Source organism: Argopecten irradians, chromosome 10, assembly GCF_041381155.1.
Source record: "Argopecten irradians isolate NY chromosome 10, Ai_NY, whole genome shotgun sequence".
Classification (NCBI taxonomy): domain Eukaryota; kingdom Metazoa; phylum Mollusca; class Bivalvia; order Pectinida; family Pectinidae; genus Argopecten; species Argopecten irradians.
The window spans coordinates 34,173,309-34,195,517 of NC_091143.1; the positions used below are offsets into that span (position 1 = coordinate 34,173,309).

Genomic DNA, 22,209 nt, shown 5'->3' on the forward strand with positions numbered 1-22,209 from the left:
ATCTTCAGAACCTAAACGGACTCACTGTAATAAAACATAAAGATAAACAAGAGTCCCAATTGGCCTGAACGGTCATCTGACTAATACAATTTAACTTTACATTATACACTAGAAACTGAAGATGACATTAAGCCGTTAAGAGAACAACCAACTAAATAATTTTGTTTTTACTTAATCATTATCAAAATTGATATTTTGAACCTGAATCTCAATCTGAATTTCCAAATTTATGTCGGATGGTTATCTGGGAATAATTACCTATCAGAAAACATTTTTACTTTCAGAATTCATAATTAGCCAGCCAATCAGCGGCCGGGTTTAAAATTCTATCCTGGGTTCAATCTTGTATACACAGGGGCCAATTCGAAGGTCTTTTTTTTAGTTGGCTGTTACCATAAAGAGTGTTGTCTATTTGATCCCTGTGACCTTGAATGAAGGTCAAGGTCATTCATTTAAAAATTACTTAGTAGCCCTCCATTTCAACATGCTACAGGCCCAAAATTAGATCTCAAGGGCTATTACTATTAGAAAAGAAGTTATTTAATTTTTTTGGGACTATTTGACCCTCTTTGACCATGAAAAAAGGCCAAGTTCATTCATGGCAGCATGCCTACACACTTAATATCAGTACCCTGGGCGTTTTAGTTATTGAGGAAAAGTCGCTTGAACGAAAAATACACACAGCGCACGATGACGGATGAAGCTTGAAAACTAGTAGGATATATTTTGAAAACTCAGATGAATTATTAAAAACGATAAACCAACATACAACTTATATCAAAGACAATGAAATTAGCATAGCAAGTGACGTATCTCATCTCATCTCAATTCATAATACTTTTATTATCATTATATGTCTTGTTCTAAGGTTATACTGTCATTATAAGTCCGGTGTTAAGGTTTTAATAGTGTCATTATATGTCTGGTGTTAAGGTATACTGTCATTATATGTCTGGTGTTAAGGTTATACTGTCATTATATGTCTGGTGTTAAGGTTATACTGTCATTATATGTCTGGTGCTATGGTTATACTGTCATTATATGTCTGGTGTTAAGGTTATACTGTCATTATATGTCTGGTGCTATGGTTATACCGTCATTATATGTCTGGTGTTAAGGTATACTGTCATTATATGTCCGGTGTTAAGGTTATATTGTCATTATATGTCTGGTGTTAAGGTTATACTGTCATTATATGTCTGGTGTTAAGGTTATACTGTCATTATATGTCTGGTGCTATGGTTATACTGTCTTTATATGTCTGGTGCTATGGTTATACCGTCATTATATGTCTGGTGTTAAGGTTATACTGTCATTATATGTCTGGTGTTAAGGTTATACTGTCATTATATGTCTGGTGTTAAGGTTATACTGTCATTATATGTCTGGTGCTATGGTTATACTGTCATTATATGTCTGGTGCTATGGTTATACTGTCATTATATGTCTGGTGCTATTGTTATACCGTCATTATATGTCTGGTGTTAAGGTTATACTGTCATTATATGTCTGGTGTTAAGATTATACTGTCATTATATATCCGGTGTTATGGTTATTTTAACCGACTATTTCTTTTAAATATACTGTTCCGATAAAATATCCGATATTGATACATTTCCAACGTTATACGATTGTTGTAAAAGCACGGTGAATGAATTGATGTTAATCACGGACTCAGCTGTATCGCAAATTTGACGCAATATTTCTTTAAAAAATATTTTCTGAAATATATTGTAAGATTTTAATTACATTCAAATTGTTTATATTGAAGAATTTAAGATACAGAAACAATTGATCAAATCTGACGCGCATTAACACCACTAGCAGAAGTCCGTGTTCCGGTGTACGTATTCTTGCGCGACAACCGACTGCGTTTACGTTTTCCCACTTGGTAAGGTTATATATAGCAAAAATAAAAAAGGAAATTTAAATATTTATAGCAACAGCTTAATCCATTTTTCATATTACCGAGGAACGGATTGGATGCAAAAACTAAATCTCAGTTATGGCACATATAACTGCAATATGTTGGGGGCATACACACTTAGGTAATGTGGGTTACATTTAAGCTGTCGTTTTCATAGTCTAGTCAATGTCATAATATATGATATGATGGATTCCACCTAATTTGAAATCAGTTATATTGAAATTCTGGTTAAGTTGAAATGAAATGTAACTACATTTTACACATAACTATTGTCTTTCTCCTGGGTTAAATTAAATTCATAATAATATGATCTAATCTATAATGTATAAATACAATGAGTGTATTGTAACAGAATTCAAAACCTCAAAAAATCTTAATACAAAATATCCGTTGTATAATTAGAGCGAATGGAAATAAACATCGTCTTAGTTTCGTACATATTGTTTGTATTTGATTTGTTCCCAAACAATGACTCTGGCAGAAATACAAAACGAAAATGGAAAAAATACTTTTATTTTTTGAAATTTTGTACTATCAAATAGATAAATGTTGGAATGTTCAGATAGGGTTATGAATGATTAGAGATTTGCTGTTTGAGTATACAGCTACTAAGACAAGGATATGAACGGACCCAAGAAAGAATTCACTAAACACAAAGATTCGTTATATAAAAATCGTACTACAAATGGTCTATCTCTAATGTTACATTGTAATGCAGTCGGGGAATGTTTTTTATTCTGTTATTAATGGGAATTCGTTCTACCGAACTCGTTATATTCGAGTTTTATTGTTATTGCGTGTAATTGTGTTTTACCATGACGTCGAATAATTTGAAACAAACAAACAAGCTTCTCCTAAATGACCACAATTACAAGTAGGACTGAATAACGCAACTGGAAGAAAGCTACCCATAAATTGTATTAGCAGTATCCGTACACTTTTTGTAATATTCTAAACGTTTAATTATATTAATTGACAAGGTAATCTTAATATTTAGTTTTAATAGTTTAATGTCCTATTAACAGCTGGGGCCAGTTAAGGCCGTGCCAGGTTTGTTGGTGGAGGAAACCCGGAGTACCGGGAACAACCACCGACCATTTCTACAGTAACAAACAATGTATGTGTAAAATAAAATCGTTTAATACAAATAACGGGATCTTTACAGTAAGTCTCTTTATCTAGTATTTTATTGGACAGTTAATCATGATTACTGATAAGATATCGTTAAAACACTATTTTTGTCGAGTCGGGCCTTCATATAGGTTATAATGATATGGCGAACTAATAAACAGAGAATGTAGGTCACTTGCAGTAGCACTCTGGTAGCTAGAGTATCTACACTAACGAGGAGGGAAGCTGGAGGCAGGCTCGGGTCGTACGGTGAGGTCGTAAAGTAGTAAGTTTAAATAATGTAATTGTTAATAATAACATCAATGATTCCATCAACTCTAGCAAGTAACACAGTGATTACCACGCATCCATCAATATTCAACTTTACATGTCATTGAGAAATCCTATCTGAGAAAGTAATATCACAAGAATAAGTACTATTAACATGTTGTATAGAACGTAAACACAGCCTCGATAAAACGTACTCCTAGACCGGAAGTGACGTCTCCAACATAATGAGCGACCAATGCTGACTTGTACTATGTTATATTCAATCGCGAAACATTAGCTGAGGTTTACGCGATGAATTGAAGATAAGACATGTTTAGTTCAATTGAAGTAGACTTGATAACACGGTATCTATTTGAGTAAGTATATTTAATGTTCTACCAACAGAATGCAAAATCATGCGCTATATGTTGAAGACAGTGTTGTATATAACGTCAAAAAATAAAAGGTCCGAAATAGAGTCTCATATTTTCCATTTAATGGAAAAAACTGTGTTAACATCGTTTCTTCTACAATTTTTTAAAGTACTGTAAACCAATGTGTAAGTCATTGTAATAGATAGGTAAGCATTGTTTATTACGTAAACGTTTACCGTTGTTGATCCAAATCAACGACCAAATTTGTTTCTTTTCCAGAATTTTTTTGTTTTGACATTGTGTCTGCATATTATGAACAGTATTCCCCTGAACTAATGTGTCGGTCATTTTATTAGGAAGCGTCATATATAACGTAAAATATCACGTTGTAACTTCAAATAATAGTCCCACATTGAATATTTTATAGATAAAATTGTGTTAGGATTGTGTTATGAAGAGGACTATGAACTATCATGTCAGTCAGATGAGAAGAGTACAGTGTTTGTACAGCTAATGAATAACACGTCCAGCAGTACCAGTTAGTGTGTTACTGTAGAATTGTAGTAGTCAGTGTATTAACCTGGCAGTGAGAACAACATGCCTTTACTGATAACAAGTCAGCATGTGTCTATGAAGACAATTTATAGTCTGTTTAGCCGAGTGGTTCGGATCTCTGACACATACTACACCGTAACCCTGGTCTTCAGGGAACAACAGTGTGACCATTATTTAGCAGTTGTCTTTTACTTTCGATATTATAGTTCAATTGCTTGATGGTCTTATTTTTGCCACATCCCAGTATACCGTAAACTGTTAAATGTCTCTTGACATTATCCCCGTGTATAATTGACATGAACATAATTAAGCAAACGTAAATTCACAGTGTTGTACAGTAATAGTTTTGTGCGTTGGTAATGATTATAATACTTTATATACAGAAAATACATTTTTGGGGAACGCATCGAGTATTATCTCTGTGACTAGACACAGTAGAGTCTATACAAATTGTAGTTTATCATCCTTCTTAACTCTCAGTTTAGAAAATAGACTGGTTTTCCAGTTATTCGTATGATATGACATGCTGAAGATGGATTGTTTGTTGTCTTTGTCGCTATATGTTGTTGAATGAATGATTTTTATTTTTTGTTGTTTACTGGTGTATAAATTGCATTTGTTGGACAGATATTTTAAATAAAGCGCGTTAGCTCGTCATGTTGAAATATTTGTCAAACAAAAGCAGTTTACACACCGGTAAAAAATAATTGAAAAATATTCCTGATATTTACATTTCAACCGACTATTTCTTTCAAATTTAATGTTCCGATAAAATAAAACTTTTTTTAAAAGTTGTTTTAACGTTATACTATAGATGTTTTAGCCGGTCAATCGATGTAATCCCGAAACTGCTGGCTTTAGGACGCTCAACCAACCAACAATCTTTAAAACTGTATTTGATACGAATTATGTATATAATATGTACACCGTGGCTTTTTATTCTATTTTCGACTAAGGGTAATTTTATGACATCAAATATGGAGAAGGACGTAGAAATGGCCGCCATGAATGAACATGTTGATACGACAGGTGATCAAATGGACCGTCTGATGTCTACAGATAAGGAGATGCACGATCACAGAGTAAGGATGATCCAGTTGATTAACCTAATACATATCAAAATTATTACCTATTATTTGTACATATTTCTGTTAGTTATTCGTAAGAACCAATTTAGCGATACTTTCTACACTATTTCGTTGTCTTCGATTCCACTAACGAAAAATCCAAGACGGTGACATATTTATGGATCTGTGTAATTGGTCCAATGTCGTTAAAAAAGCTAATAGTGTGTTCATGTATATGTAAAAACAATCACTGAATTAATTTGTAATCGCATTAAGCTATGCATTTTATTCCCATCATTACTATAAATGAAAGATTTCATTATGAATTTAAAACCTAGTTTTCATTTCAAAAAGGCATTAACTTTTCACTTCATCAAGATTTAATCATAAATTGTTAATACTTTCAACAATATCATTAAGTCACGACTAGATGAAACCTATTAATGTTTTTTTTCACAGCTACATATGTTTTTTAGTTTCCTTTTTCTGGATAATAATATTATTGTATCTGTTACGGGAGGTGTGATGTCCTATATGATTCCACAGTAAAAGTCGCGTTCTCATCGTCGTTTTCGTGAGAAATATTGACTACTGATACATCTTCTTAAATCCACATTGACATCAACTGTGAAGTATTTTCATAGACGTTATCGTAATCGCAGTTACCATTTTTACGTTATTAGAAGTCTTTAGAAAAAATACGTGTTCACATGTTATTAATTACTAATTTCTAAAACATATAATATATGAAAATCGTGATGATTCAGTTACACTTTGAACCGCTTATTGTACTGTTGCACTAATTGTAATATTCTAACTAATAATAATTAACTGGATACGTTTACTTCACAATTCAACTGCGAAACCATTACCACAACAGTATTATAAAAAGGCGTTTTACCAATAATTTTTTTATTTGTAACTAATGCCTGGTAAATGTACTATTTGTAGTTAGACCACAGTACTGCAGCTGATACAAATGTTGATGACGTCACCAGCTCATGGATACAAGACAATTGTTTCTCGCCGCTTAATGCTATCATCCGGGTCCGTAAATCATGCGATGCCTGCTGCAAAACAAACGAGTATAATTTGAGACAAACGATCAAAATTGTTTTCCTCCTCGGCTACCTAGCGTATTTTGTTTACGCAATGCTTTATAAATTTGGTGATGAAGGTTCTGTCCGTCTGATGGTGTTGACAGCTGTCGTAGTGATGGGATGTATCCTCAAGATGACTTTTAGAAAATTTGGTCCTCCAGTGACTTCGTTTGTACAGTCAACTCCCTGTTTCAAACAACTGAGACGTCAAATTAAAAAGAGGCTTCTATTGCTGCAAAGGTAGGGGTATAAATACAACGTATTGTGGATTAATGTTTTATAGCAAGGACAGTTTGTATTTCGACTTATACAAATGAAGATGATCTTTTACAAATCTATTCTTCTCGGGGTTTCCAATGTAAGGCAGTTGCCAGATACTGACGGTAGGCCTAAGGTTTATTATCTATGTACTCAAACTTTCCACCACTACATAAATCTGCACAGGTCCTTAATGACCCTAACCTGTATGACGATAAAATTATTAAGCAAAATAAATTATCACTACATATGCATTTTATGCTAGAAAATTAAAAAAGTACGATTTCAAAATACGTTTATGGCATAATTAGAAATAAAAAAACGTTGCAAAATAATAGGGTGGTCGGACGGTGTAGTGGTTCGTAAGAGTGAATATGATCAACATATGCATATCGATAAAAAAATCACCGTAAAATTCATACAAAACTACTGTTAAGTTTCATCAAAACATCAGAATTATATCCATATAAACAATAGCACTTATCAAAATTCATAATGAGATAGTTAATTCCTATTATTTATAGAAAATATGTTGGAAATACGTAATATGATGCAAACTAAACGTGATCACCTTTCTGTTTTCAGGATGTTCAGTGTTGTTGTAGTTATTGCTATTGTCATATACATTTTGATTGATGTCGTTATCAAATCACCATCAAGCCTCGTGTCAGCTCTTGGAATGTTTATCTTCATAATGGTTATGTTCTTTTTCTCCAAAGACCCGGCCAAGGTACGTAACAAAGTATAATAACAAATATCAACTGATCAATGTAGGTGCTTGATTTGAAAATAAAAGCGCCAAAATAATGGTAACTTAAAGTTCCTAATTACATCATTGCAACTGATTCAATAGAAGTCTAACTCACTTATGCTACTTTTTAAGAATAATGATAATGATTATATGAAAATCTCAATAGCTCTCTGATTTAAGTTTGAACGATATTTCAACGACGACAAATTCCTTACGATTGATCTACTTGTGAATTATTTATCTTTTAGGTAGTATGGAGGCCTGTGCTCTGGGGTTTACTCTTACAAGTTGTCTTTGCGCTGATAGTGCTCCGCTCACCGTGGGGATATGACGCGTTTGATTGGTTGGCAAAACGGGTGACAGAATATCTTCAGCATTCAGAGGCAGGAGCCAAGTTTGTGTTCGGGCCTCATCATGAAGAGCATTTGTTTGCATTTAGTGTAAGTGTTAGTAAATAATATTAAAGTAAGATATAGTTTTCATTCATGAGTAAAAGGATTCGGTTAGTATACATTTATCATCAAACATTATTTGTTAATTAAAGTAATTTTTTCAGCAAAATGGAGATATGTCAAATACTTATATCAACAACATCTTACATAATTTCTCTGAAGCTTGCAATTAGTATACTAATCTGTATTTAATCAAAACTTTCGAATTCAGTTTTATTTAGAAGAGAATATGTGAAACGCAATTTCTGTTATTTCTTAAACAATTAGTTTTCATATTGTACGATACATACATTTTATATTCATCTTTTTTCTGTTTATTTTTTACGGATACGAAGCAATGTTTTGTCGTGTCCATTATTTGTACACACGTATGAAGTAGTGTTGTAGATATATAAACAATTTTATTATGATGTCTACTGTTGTCAGGTCCTACCAGTAATTGTGTTCTTCAGTGCCTCAATATCTGTGCTTTATTATCTCGGCTGGATTCAAGTCCTCATCCGGGCACTTGGCGTTGTCATGCAGTATAGTCTTGGTATATCCGCTATGGAATCTCTTCACGCAGCGTTCAACATTTTCGTCGGCTGGGTAAGATCTTTTTTTTGAAAAAAAAAAAAAAATGAAATTAACACTTGTGTATTGTAACTGCGAAGCGATACCCAAACAAAACATTTTGGTTAACAAAGCAATTGAAAATAAAGCCTTATGAATCTAAACCGTGGAATTAATTCGCAGCCGTTGGACATGGAAAACGCGCGCGAACCGCGTAAACTAGTCAAATTGCAGTATGTATTCTTAATTTCAGGGGGAGACAATCGCGTTCCTTAAGCCTTTCTTTGGAGACATGACACTTCAGGAACTGCATACTGTGATGACTAATGGGTTTGCCACTGTGTCAGGCAGTACTCTAGTTATCTATCATATGTACGGGGTAAGGGATGATACATTGTATCGCAGTATTCTGAGATAATAATCAGATGATTCACCACCGACAGAATATAAATAATATTTATCATTTGAATAATAGTTTCTTATGGTATAAGTTTATAATGTATAATTCACACAAAACTATTTTCAAATGTATTTGTTTTGCTTTTGTTGTCTGTGAAATCAGTACCTCATTGCATACCGATCATATTGTCGTTGAATTTTCCAAAGATGTAATTAATTATTCAAATACTTTGATATTAGAGTGAAATTAGAAAGATAATGATGTAAACTAAATAACATTTGTAACTGACAAAATAACCATACACATTCGGCAAAAACCATTTTTTGGGATAATTATTGCTTAAAGATGCTCCATCGCCGACAGACCATAAATGACATTCATCATTTAAACAATAATTGGTGTTTTATAGTGTATATATATGTCTTATTAACACAAAAAATAATTAAAAAATGCGAAATCAGTACATCATTCCATATAGGATATAATGCCACGGATTTTTTTCGGGATGCAATTAATTATTTTTTCATATTTTTAACTTGAAGTAAAATTAGAAGCTCAAACTTTTCAACGGTGGTAATGGTGTAAAGTAAGTAACTTTTGTAACTGAAGAAAAATACTAAATTGTCTGCTCCTGTTTTTGATAGTGAACAAATACCATTTGTCAGCGGTGGAGCATCTTTAAAAGCTTCCAATCAAGGTAGGACAAAATCCAATATATTTGTGTTATAGGTGTTTAAAATTGTCCTTTAATCGTCACAGGCTCCAGCAAATCATCTATTATCGGCCTCAGTAATGTCAGCCCCCGCCGCCCTTGCCTTGTCTAAGCTTTTTTATCCGGACGACGAGGTCCGGAAGTCAAAGGTCAATCTCGACAAAAAGGGGTACTGTTGAATTATAATATGCATAATGAAGTAAATATAAATAATTTCAGAAAATGTTTTAATTGCATAAAACAACTTGTAGTGTTGATATAATTTTGATTATTGATATAGTTTAATTTGAGAAAATAGGTTTTATGCGGTTGTTCTAGTACATTTACTATAATAGACACTCACAAAAACGCCGAGGATTCGTATAGGATATAGGTTCCGTACTGAGCTTGTGATTTAAATAAAATCTGGAAATATTTGCTTAGCAATAGACACACATTGATACAAAATGTACGTTTACCATTTTAAGATACAAAAATTGATTTATGAAATCTCTTTGCCTCATTTGTTACAGGTATGGCCAAAACATAGTAGATGCAGCGTCTGTAGGTGCCGTAGGGGCGACCTCGATAGTGGCCTATATACTTGTCAGTGTGTTGGCCTTCTTCTCTTTACTGGGATTCTGTAACGCTACACTAGAGTGGTTAGGAGACCGTGTGGGACTTACTCCTCCCGATTACCCCATTCTCTCATTCCAGGTAGGTTGACAAATAGGTATGCAAGTCGATACATTTTCTGTATGCACACCCTCACAAAACCTCCGAACCAATATTTTTCTGAACCCTTAATGACCCACTGATCACAAATCAAAATGTAAACATTGCATAAGTTGGATTGAACTTCCTGTTATGACGTCATCAATATGGCCACCATCTCGAATTTCACCAATGAGGGTTAAAACTGAATTGCTTTGATTTTTTAATACTTTCTATCGGTGCTAAACTGAAAAAAATGTATCAATATCATACTTATGTATTCATGTAAAACATGTGTTTAAATTTGTACATAAAAATATAGGCATGCTTTTGCCATTTTCTCACTCAGATAACACACCAGAATGTAGATTAGTGTTCTTATGCGAAATATTTAACCCTGTGACACATTATATTTTTTTTATCAAAATGTTGAATATAATTGCTTCAAGCGAACAGCACGAGTTACTGTTCTTTGAATGGGATTGCATTTCCATCCATCAAAGTTATGGAGTAATTCTTGTCTTTGATATAGCTTATATGTTCGTACCTATTCTGGCCTCTTGTCTTCCTGATGGGCGTAGAACCAGCCGACTGTCACGTTGCCGCAAGGATGGTTGGTATCAAAACTTTCATCAATGAGTTTTCTCGCCTATGAAGATCTGGGTGCTGTAATAAAGAATGGAAATGCGTTCCGGAGCTTTAATGGTACCTGGTTCACAGACAAAACAGGAAATATCATCATGGACACTCCTGGCAATGTCACTGTTCTCATGGGAGGGGTAATGTCGGTAGGTAACGTATAGTTTTCAGTTTCGTAACTATTTTTTAATGTAACGAAGAAAAATACTTCCTAATGTGTATGTTCAGTTATTTCTTTTTAAAAGAAATGTCCGTAAACACGTTATAGACTGTAAAAGGTCGGATTGCATCAATCACTGATAAAAAAATGAAAAAAATAATATCTTCAAATATCCAAGAGTAACTTCATAACGATTTTCTAAGAAATTAATTTGTTGCTATATGAATTCAGATATGTAAAAAAAGTGATGAAATTTGAATTAAAACATTTTAACGATTTGACATTGCATTTCTATATATTTGTCTGCTAGTTTGTTTACCCCCTTGTCCTACATTTTAAAGGTAGAAAGAAAAGAACAGTGGTTTTTAACATTCATAATAACAACGCTTCGTAAATTATTCGGGTGTTTATTTCAGCGTCGATCTGAGATTATTACCACCTACGCTCTGTGTGGATTTTCCAATTTGACAGCTCTTGGTATCATGATCGGGGCTTTGACGGCTGTGGCGCCCTCTAGAAAGGAAGATATCGTTAAAGTCTCCTTCCGTGCGCTTATTTCTGGTTGCATGGCCTGTTTCGTCACTGCATGCGTAGCTGGTTAGTAAAATGAGGATACTTATGGAAAACAATGTTATAAGTGTATGTAATGAAAATATGTTAAAAAAATTTAAGCTCTAGCTCTTTTAATAGCTTTGAAAAGGCATTAAAATATTAGCCTTATATGTATATCAGCTGTTACCTCTATTGTCATCTGACATAAGAATATCTAGTTCAACAGTTGACAAATAAGAATGTAAGATAAGATTGCGGCCAAATATGTTGCGCTAAAATAAATGCTTTACAATGTTATGGAGAGTGCGATGGAGGTTAAAATGACAGGTTTACTTTTTTTTATGTTATTTGTAGGACATGTTGACGACACGCCTGACTGACGTTCACTCTCTCTGCGATTCAGGAAAATTCAGAAAAAACCGATATTACATAATTTCATGGTGGGATTATATCAATCACGAACAAAAACATCAATGTACGATGTGTTATAACTCACCTGTCAATATCACTGATAAGCGTCGTTGGAACCAAGATGGGTCTGTTGATGGACAACGAAATGGCAGCTAAAGATTTTTGTATACTATTTTATTTAGCGGACATGTAGACTGCATAACTGATTTTGATTTAAAGTAATTAACTTTATTTTCACCGAAAAACTGAGTTAAATGAAATATTTTAAAAGCCATTTGATTTGTATTTTAGGAATTAAAAACTAATAGTATATCTTGTGAAATATATTTCGTTCATTTTTCGAACTGAAACTATTTCGGAAAGAAAAAGAACTGACACTTTTTTATTACAACTAATTCAAACTCTGTTGAAGGGATATTACTCCTATTAGTTTGTATGTCCATCTTTGTATTGTTTCAACAACTCAATCGAAGGTCATGCTGTTGATATTAAGTTAATCAAACTTACATTGATTATATTACTGATAAATTTTATTGAATATGATGTCTTCATTTGGTGTTGTTGATACACATATTTGGATATATAAGAGAATAGCTGAAAATGATATGCTGTATAATTAGATATTTATAAAATTATTTTGTCGTTTTCATTAATTTATCTATATCCTTTGTTTGAAGATGTTTATATTGAAATGCACATCTTACAATCCAAACTGATGTGTGTTGATTTTCTTATTAGTTAATTACCAACTCTATCTTGATTTTTTTTCTGTTGTTTTTGATGTTATTTTTTACTTATGATCTTTTCTCTGTTATTAACTGTTCCCAGTTGACCGAATGACTGCAAACGCTTACCTTAAGGTAAAGACTGTGTCCTATCGATCGCGAGTTTCTTCTACCATACTGCTATCTATCATATCGAACAGCTTTTCTCGTAACTTATATCAATTTTCTACTGTTTTTTCTAGCATACTAAATAATTTTGTTGTGTCAAAAAGATACACTTGATCTTGTTGGTAGTGTCAATGTTAATTACATCCATGACTTCCCAGGGATAACTATCACTATCGTTACATCCACCTCTGGAAAATATCATAGCAAAGCTGTTCAATGCTATGTGTGTGACAACATGACAGATGAGACAGGTGGTTTGGCCTTTTGGTATACGTCAAATTACTCTAATAACGGTATACTAATGTTAACGATATAGCTTTCAAGTTGGATGTTGCTTTCTGTGCAATCATGAAAGGAAGACTTTCTAGGCCTGTGATTCATCAGATATGTTTTCGCCTAAAATGCCTTTAGTCATACCATCACATATCAAGAATACGTTGATGGTATTGCTACTTTAGATCTGGACTTTTTTAATGCTTCCATTGCTATCAACACTTGTTTACATCACTATATAATATTGTATAACATATGCAACTTGATGTTAGTTATATACAAAGATTTGAAGAAAATAGCAGTCGCTATCGGTACTTTCCAATTGGTTGTATTCAATAATCGTTTACATTTCAAATGATTTCAACCTGAAGAATACATCTTTCAGAACACATTTGCAGAACAAAGACAAAGTTCCCTTAGTATAGCTGGGTCGGGGTTTTTTCCCAAGCTCTTTGTTTGATGTCACTTGTGAAGGATCAAAAGTCATGAGAGGTCAACAAAGGTCATTGTGTAATACGGGGATATACACCGATCCTTGACACATATTACATAGACTTATGATCTGCACATGTGCTTTTATAAACTAAAGACTAACATCTGGCGAAACGTATGCATGTCTGATCACTTGTTTAGCTTTAACGGGGTTTTTTTTTTTCCATTTTTTTGTTGTTGTTTTTTCTGAGACAATACGAGTAATAAATTACAAAGCAAACGAAAGGATTGTTTGACATGACGTTAACATCTCAAATATAACATATATAATACTCATTTGTCAGTTCAAGTCGAAATACTTGTGTACAGCACCGGTCAATGCTATTTAGATGTCAAAAATAAGCTAACATATACTTTGTGATAGTCATTTTGATATAAGCAGGACATTATTCTTTGTTGTGTTCAAATTGTTTTCTTTAAGATATTAAGATAAGGCAAGAGTTTGAGAAACAGAGAGGTGATGTAAACACAGTTAGTATAGAAAGGCTACTGTTTACATTGGTCTGTTCCGTCTAACGTTCATTTCTCAATGAATAACTCAACGTTTATGTTAAATTACAAACAATCAGCAATTCAATGATAACGGAATTCCATTTTAAAAATAAAATTAAAATATAATTAAAGGTGACCTACATGCATTTATTAATTTATTAATTTTTAATTGTTCAAGCCATATGCGAGGTAAATGGAAATCCAGTGTTTTGATTTTCAGATGTTTCTCTTGAAAGTAACAGAGAATCCCGAAAATCGCAGAATTTCATTTATATTTTTACTACAAGTCATATTTATAACGAAAAAACTTTTTTCGTAATTAACGACTTTTATCATATACATAACAAGGTTAAAAACTATATATATAATATATCCCTGGAGGATGATTGTTTGAAAAAATGGTTATTTTCCTATTCCATTTTTCATTATCTAAACCAAATATTTTTTTTATACATTTTAAAAAATCTGTTTATGCAAGATTACTTTTCAAAATATCCTTAAATCCATCATGTGTATTTCTAAGTGAAACAGTAAAAAATTCACAGTGTAGTGGTAACGTAATCGTGAATATCAGATACTAACTTTTTAGATTGCATAATTTGTTGCAGCTTGTCTTCCTATACAATCTATTTGTTACATCACTGAAAATTAGCAGCCCACATTTTTACAAATGTTTACTGATGCGCATTCTTTTTTGAACAACTTTAGTTGTGAACAAGTTGCATAAATCCGTAAAAGCAAATCAAATTGATGTTAAGATCAATGTTTAAAGTATGTACATGGAAGTTTTATTTACCTGAAATGCCACACATTGCTATAAACATTGTTATCTTCATGCACAATGTGTCCAATATGACGGCATGTGTGTATATGTAGAAGAAATTGATGGGGAACATTACTCTATAACAGTGTTTTAGTACTAACTTAAATGTTATATATAAGTAGATAAAATTAGTTTACCAATTAAACATATCATTCAAACTCATGAAATATTAAAAAAGTCATTATAAACTGTACATCTTAAACGTGAAATACGTTGATGATAAAAACTGAACATTTACACCTGAATGTCATGCTATCGTTTTGTTTTAACATTTGTGCTGGAGGAAAACATAAAATACAAGCTTATTGCTAGAACATTTAACTAATGGACTTGGCTAGGTCTGTTTTGTGTATGATAATGTGATTCTCCCATACCGTAATGTATAGGGTGAACAGTTTACAAATTACCCACTGCTATCTATTTACAAGACATCTTGCATGTCAGGAAATGTATGAAATAGTCCAGATAATGCATATATCTTCTTCATGTCAAACATTGTCATTGAAACATTTGAATTTTCTTTTTTTTTCTTTTTTTGATTTTCTTGGTATAATATCTTTTGGGGGAGTTTCGTTTAGAGTAAGAAATGAAATAAAATAACCAGATACAAATAAGCTTAACACATCCACAGAGTGTTCACAGACACAGCAATCTCAAAAATAATTTGTATCATATTTTACCAAGTAATCAAAATATTAGACAAAGCCACATTTAGTTATATGTTGCATTATATAATGTTAATCGCAGTAAAGTAGATTTACGTTACTAATAGCTTTCTTTTCATCAAGTTTGCGTTTATTATAAGTTGTTAAAATGCAACTACAAAAAGGCATATTTCATCAAAAAACAAATATAATTTTAATTAAACTAAAATTAATGAGCTTTCCCAGCTTCACTTCACTTCCTTACCTTTTGATGTATCTGTGACTGACGGGCAAAGCTTGAACATGTTTATGATACAAATGTTTCATTAGGCTATTTGCAGTTATGCATGATCTGTCAATCTCGCTTCTGTTGATTCGGATATGTCAATATACGTTGAAATGTTACATAACACAAGTTGTACCACCTACGCAATGTTTTGAAACAGCCTGTCCTACAATCGTCCAGGTGGTTTTCCTGTTTTATGAGTGAAAACAATGAATTACAATAATTAGTACAAATGGTTTAACATATCACAAGTTTCAACTATGGTGGCTGCAGCACTTATCTCGAAAATTAACATATCAATTGCAATTTTAAAGAGTCGCAACACTAAAACCTCCACCAATAAAGACAATTACGGTACAATTTCATACTAATAGTCATGATTACGTTTCAAATTATTAATAACTTACGTCCAGTAAAATATTTCAAATACATTGGTAGCAGACTTGATCAATGTCGCGAAATATTGCAACGATACATCACTTTAAAACAGGCACTAGCTGAACACAAATTAGGTCATGATTTACAAATGTGTAATAGTCTTTATGAATTAAGCGTGAATAATGAGGTTATTTCACTTGATTTTGAGAGGGGGGCTTATGGATCTTATAAACATTTGACAGTTGGAGATAAAGAAAAGCAATTCCTAGTGCCCAGCGTGTCGCTGGCATGTTCTGCATAATCCGCGCTTTATTGCTAGCGTGATTGAAAAAGACTGTCCTGTGAGTAACACAATGTTTGTACCACACGAACTTGGTGAACCATGCCCACCACTGAATAGATCGCCGCCAGTGTTTTTATGTTGTGCTTCGGCGTCAGAGCATGGGTGGGGAAACAAAGTGCCGTGCAACATATAAGTTGAATGTTAAATCATATTTTCCATATCCTTCAATTAATTGTGAAACCTGAAAGCTACCCCTTTCATTACTTTTAAACAATAATCTAATGAACCATTAAAACCAATTAAAAGTAACTAATTTTTGTCCCCCCTGTCAATGTACTATTCAACCGTTTAAATTAAATTATCAAACCAAACACGACAGAATATCTTTAACAATTTGTAGTTGTTTTAAAAGTATTTGGACAAACGTCTTAAATGTAAACATTGTAATGACCCTACATCTCTAAACCACGAACAAAACATAATTGTACCAACACACTATTCCATTCATACCAATGGGGTTCCGTGCTTATAACACCAATAATATGATAACAATGACTACAGAGAAATTACTCCACCAATGTTAAAATTTTAAAGTTGATGATAAAGAAATAGTACATAGAATGGCTGACTAAATTACACGTAGTGTGATTGTAATACACTACGAAATTTCCATTTTATCATTAGTACCAAAAACACAATGTTTATTCATCATGCCCCATCCGATCTGAGGAATAATGTGAAAGTTGCAATCAAAAATGTGTCTTAAGACAAAATAACCAAAGTATCCCACTCACCCTTGTCCAATTATTAAAAAATACCAACACTTTTTATCAAATTAATTGATTTACATACAATTAAAATAACTTTTTTGTCCAGAAGAAAATTTCTCAACCCATCCCCCCCCCCACTTTTCAAATTACCACCTATGTCGATTGACGATCAGGTTGGTTAAACTATTTGGGTCAACTCCCACGTACCTTTTCAAGGATACCACTCCCGGAATTTTATTCTCCCCCCCCCCTAACAATCAATACCCCATTATGTAAATTTTGTGCTTTACTAAAACACACATGTAATGAAAAAATTCTAAAGAATTACCCTCCATGATACAATTTAAGGACTATGCTAATCCAATATATTCAATAATTAAGGACATTAAAGTAATCTTTTCATTCATGTGCATAATTATTTTTTGTAAAATCATTCAATTACAACCCGGATTTGCTTGTTGAGGAAAAAAATTAGAAAATAAAAATGGACCTACCGAAACCGTTTTTAGGTCCTAACCATCATTTATTTTTCGCGCCACCACCTTCCACCCCAAACTAAAACTTAAAAATTCCCCACCCCATAAAAAACGGGCGCCATCACCCATCCTCCAAAACAACAATCTGTTTCCACACACCGTTCCCATGTAAGCACTGCGATTAACATTTCCCAAAAGTTTTTTAAACGAATTGTCGCAAACACCAAATAAACCCCCCACCCCCACAACCCCTTTAACTGAACTCCCCCCCCTTCCCATATCAACCCACGTTCATCATGGTGATGAAACTCCAAATTCTTAAATGTCAGATTTAATAAATCCCCCAAACCTTTAATACGCATAAACAAGAATTTCATCCCTCCTTAACAATACAAATTTACAATAACCTATCTAATGGGTAATACCCCAATTCTATAAAAAACAAAGAACATCTTGAATTAGTGTTTAGACACAGTTGTAATCTAAAAACCCAAATGTCATTAAACCACCCATTGAAATCTAAGCATGAAATATGAAGTTTATTCACCAGAAAACAATTTTAGGGTAACCCTCAAAAAATAAAGACCCTATATTGACATGCCCACTTGATTGAAATGGATCGAGCTCTGGCCAATCCCCCACACCATCTTGACCCCATTCACAGTAAACCTAGTATTCACATACAAAAGACAACCAAAAACAATCATTGACTAAACCCCCCCCCTATACCTTTATATCCCGATATGGTACATCCACATGCTCAGGACATTGATCCAACTAAACCAACCAACACAACCCCAATACGTAGACACACCCCCACGTTAAACCACACCAAAACAAAAGCTACACCATCACAACTCACATAACCCACCTCTCTCCCCAAACCCCCTACCCATGCCAACCCCTGAAAGTCCCCACTGAACCGAAACCAACCCTCCCTAAATCTTAACACGTTACACACAAGATCTTGGATCACTTTCCACATCAACCAGGATAAACAACTGTGTAAATGTCACACCCGTCCAATACAAACATCAGACCCCCACACCCCCACTCACACTAGCAGCTCCTTCAACACCCCAACCCCCCAGCCCCCGATAAGGAGGACCCCCACCCCGCACTTTCGACTCAGTAACAATGCCAATATTAGTTGTATGATCACACAAGAAAAAGCGCCTTCTTTGAGCAGGAACCAAGACCTTACACTTTCCGAGCCTACATACGTAGCCGGATGGCTAGATAGTGCAGACAGAGGTACGTCGACGTGCTTCATTGTGTAAATACCCATTTTTTTTAGTGTATTGATAATGCGGGACGCAAATTGATCAAATTATTGTACGCTAGTAATACCCGTACGGATCAATTGATTTAGCTGCCCATATTACAAGCTCCGCGGGCCAATCTATCCATACGTTTTCCTCGTTACTGTATTCCCCCGACGCACAATCCGGGCAAATATATTTTGTAATGAACCTGCGGGTATGCGTAGGAGGCGGTCACTGTTATACTCAAAAAAGATTTAATATAACGCGGACGCATTGTGTTTCTAGCACGGTAGTGGTATAGATAATCTCAAAGTAGTTGATTGAACTGAATGTTATCAATACTTGTGGTAGACGGGGGATTGCAGCGGGAACGATGGTATGATCTCCCTCTTATATCTGTTGGCACAGCTTTTAGGTAGCTATTTATTACTTGCAGTGATGTAGTAGCATCATTGGTCCCTATGGTTTGATGTATGTAAGTTAGTGAGTTCTCGGATGGTGCAGTGCGGGGCTTCGGGTGGAGATTGTTGGTTGGTAGGCGTTATCAGTGATTAACGGGGGTAAATCTGTTGGTAAATGAGGTGGTTGTCAGGTGTTGATGAGTGTGTTGGTGTGTTTACTTTGTTATGTAGGGGGTTTTTATGTGGAATGGGATGGCTTCGTTGATGTTTCGAACGCTTTGTATTTTTAACCTGTTGCTGACTAGTTCCCGTAATGGGCCACGCAAGTAGTTAATAATTTTGGTCAGTGGCACCTAATTTGAAATATCACCCGCGTTTTGTTTGTTTTGTATTTTTTTTTTATTATTCCAGATAATAGTACTAATAGAATAAATACATGTATACAAATGTTTAAAATGATGCTATTATTTTATTTTTTGAGGGTGAAGCCTTACTTCAGAAAGGTGTAGTTTCTGATGTGAGACAATTTGATCCCATAAAGATCATGATCAATATCAAGCATAGGGTCCTCAATGAGGTTTGTTATAATAATAATATAATAAAAAAGTGAAAATGTCCATATATAAATTAAGTTATACCGAAGAAATGTTATACAGATGGAACGCATAGCTTTTAGGCATTTATTGTACCGATTCTTTAACAGTTTTTTTCTTTTTTTTTGTTTTCTTTTTTTTTTTTTTTTTTTTTTTTTTGTTTTTTGTTTTTTTTCTTTTTTTTTTTTTTTTACCCATTTTCTTTCTTTTATAACTTATTTAAGACGATACCGTTAAAGAGATAATCTTCGTTAATTGAAAACACTCATTGACACAGTTAGTTTCCCTAGACCGCATAGTACAATAGACCCTTACTAGATGTAGGCAACATCGTGCATAGTCGGTTCACTGTATAAATTATTCATATCTACGTGTAGTGTCAGCAATTTAGTAATAATAGGTCTTCAGATCAGGATGATTCATTCATTAATTTTGAGCATTTTATTTTAGATACGTACAGGTACCTAACCATTTAACACAGCATTTAAGGGCTAGCTATTCATTGACGAACGTCTTACAAAACTCATTAATGTTTGATCCAAATCGTCCAACTTGCACGCCTCCCCGCCTCTCCATCGATATCTCCGCTCATGACTCCCAATCATTTGTCTCATCCGATCTCAAGCCCGCTCTCATTCCCGCGAACGTCAAAGTCCTCATTAGCACGACTGTAGTCAATCTCCGTCATTCGTATTGCTACTTCGCATCAGCTATCCCTCCTTTTTGCGACTCATCGATCGATTAACTCTCATTCTCTGGGGGTGGAAGGGGGACTCTTCATTTGGTCATTGAACAATGTACATGTCATCCTAGTTAACGGTACTAGCATAGGAGATTGTAGTTAAGTATTAATAGCCGAGTAATAGGTTGTTTTTTATGCGAGGGACGCCGGAGTGGGACGCGGGTGGGGGTGGGAATTATGTAAAGTTACTGTTCTGTGTGCAACATGTTATTTGAATAGTCTTCGTTTAAGTTACCCAAGTAGTATATTTTTAGTTATTCTTTTCTCCGTCCATACATGTTGCCGAATATTAAATACCCTCACGTCCCAATTTCACTATATTGGACCCCCTATCCCCCGACTCCGTCTGCCCACAATCAAAATGTCCAACAATACCAATACCTGACACCTAACCCCATGACCAAACCCCTCCCCCTACCGCTTAACCTGGAATGAACTAAGATAATCTAGACTGATCCACATAAGCATACTATGAAACCCAGCGCCTAACCCCCTACCGAAGCCACACTTAGAGCCCATCATTGAAAACCAACACTGTCCGTGTTTCAATATTAGTCTGGGCGCGTGTGGGTGGTGGAAGTACGAGCAGATAAGTCGGTGGGTAGTCTCGGGGCGGTCGAGGTGGTTGTTCGGGGTTTTGGGATATGGTGTGTTAGGATCAAACCCGAAGGAAGCTCCGGCGCTTCGCCCGCTACCGCCACCTAATGGAGATCAGAAATCCTTATTCCCCCTGTTTGCTTGGTGCTAGCCCAACATTAAACCCGCCCTGTTGCACGGCTCATAATCCTCAAAGCCCCCCCCTCGCCCCCCCCACACTCACCCAACCCACTCGCGACCGCCCTCACCTCCCCCGCACCCCCAATCTCGGTCTCCGCCCACTCCGATCGACGTACGCTATACTCCACCACGCAACCACGCTGGCCTACGCCTCCTCTATCCTCGTGCTCGCCGCCGGGGGGCAACACGACCGCTGCTTCGCGCGCGGGGGGGGGCGGTGCACGGTGGGTAGGCTGGGTGGGTGTACGGTCGGGGGGTCATCGGGCGTTCCGGCACCGCAACACAACTGATAGCCTTGACCCCTTCAGCTACCCTCGTCGTGAACCGTCCCGTCTGACGCACCGTCGACCTGGCTGACTTTACTTCACCCCCACTCACACTTGCTCTCCACACCGTGTCCGCGTTCGGAACCCACCGGGATACAGCCGCCAACCCACCTGCCAATCCCAGCCGAGCCTCCCATCGCTACACCCTTCCCACCGAACGTACAGTCCCCCCACACACCGCCTATCTCTGCCTAAGGATCAAGCTCTAACAAATCCCCCCCCCCTCACACACACAATCCACCCCCTACTCGTCGGCGTGCTCGACCCACACTACGTGGGCAGTAACCACGTCCCCAACACCCCCCCCGCCGA

General features: G+C 35.2%; 1 pseudogene; it reads left to right on the forward strand.

Annotated features, from left to right (window-relative positions):
• Positions 1-3,253: 3,253 nt before the first annotated feature.
• On the forward strand, positions 3,254-11,622 carry LOC138332666 (uncharacterized transporter YutK-like; annotated as a pseudogene).
• Positions 11,623-22,209: the final 10,587 nt, after the last annotated feature.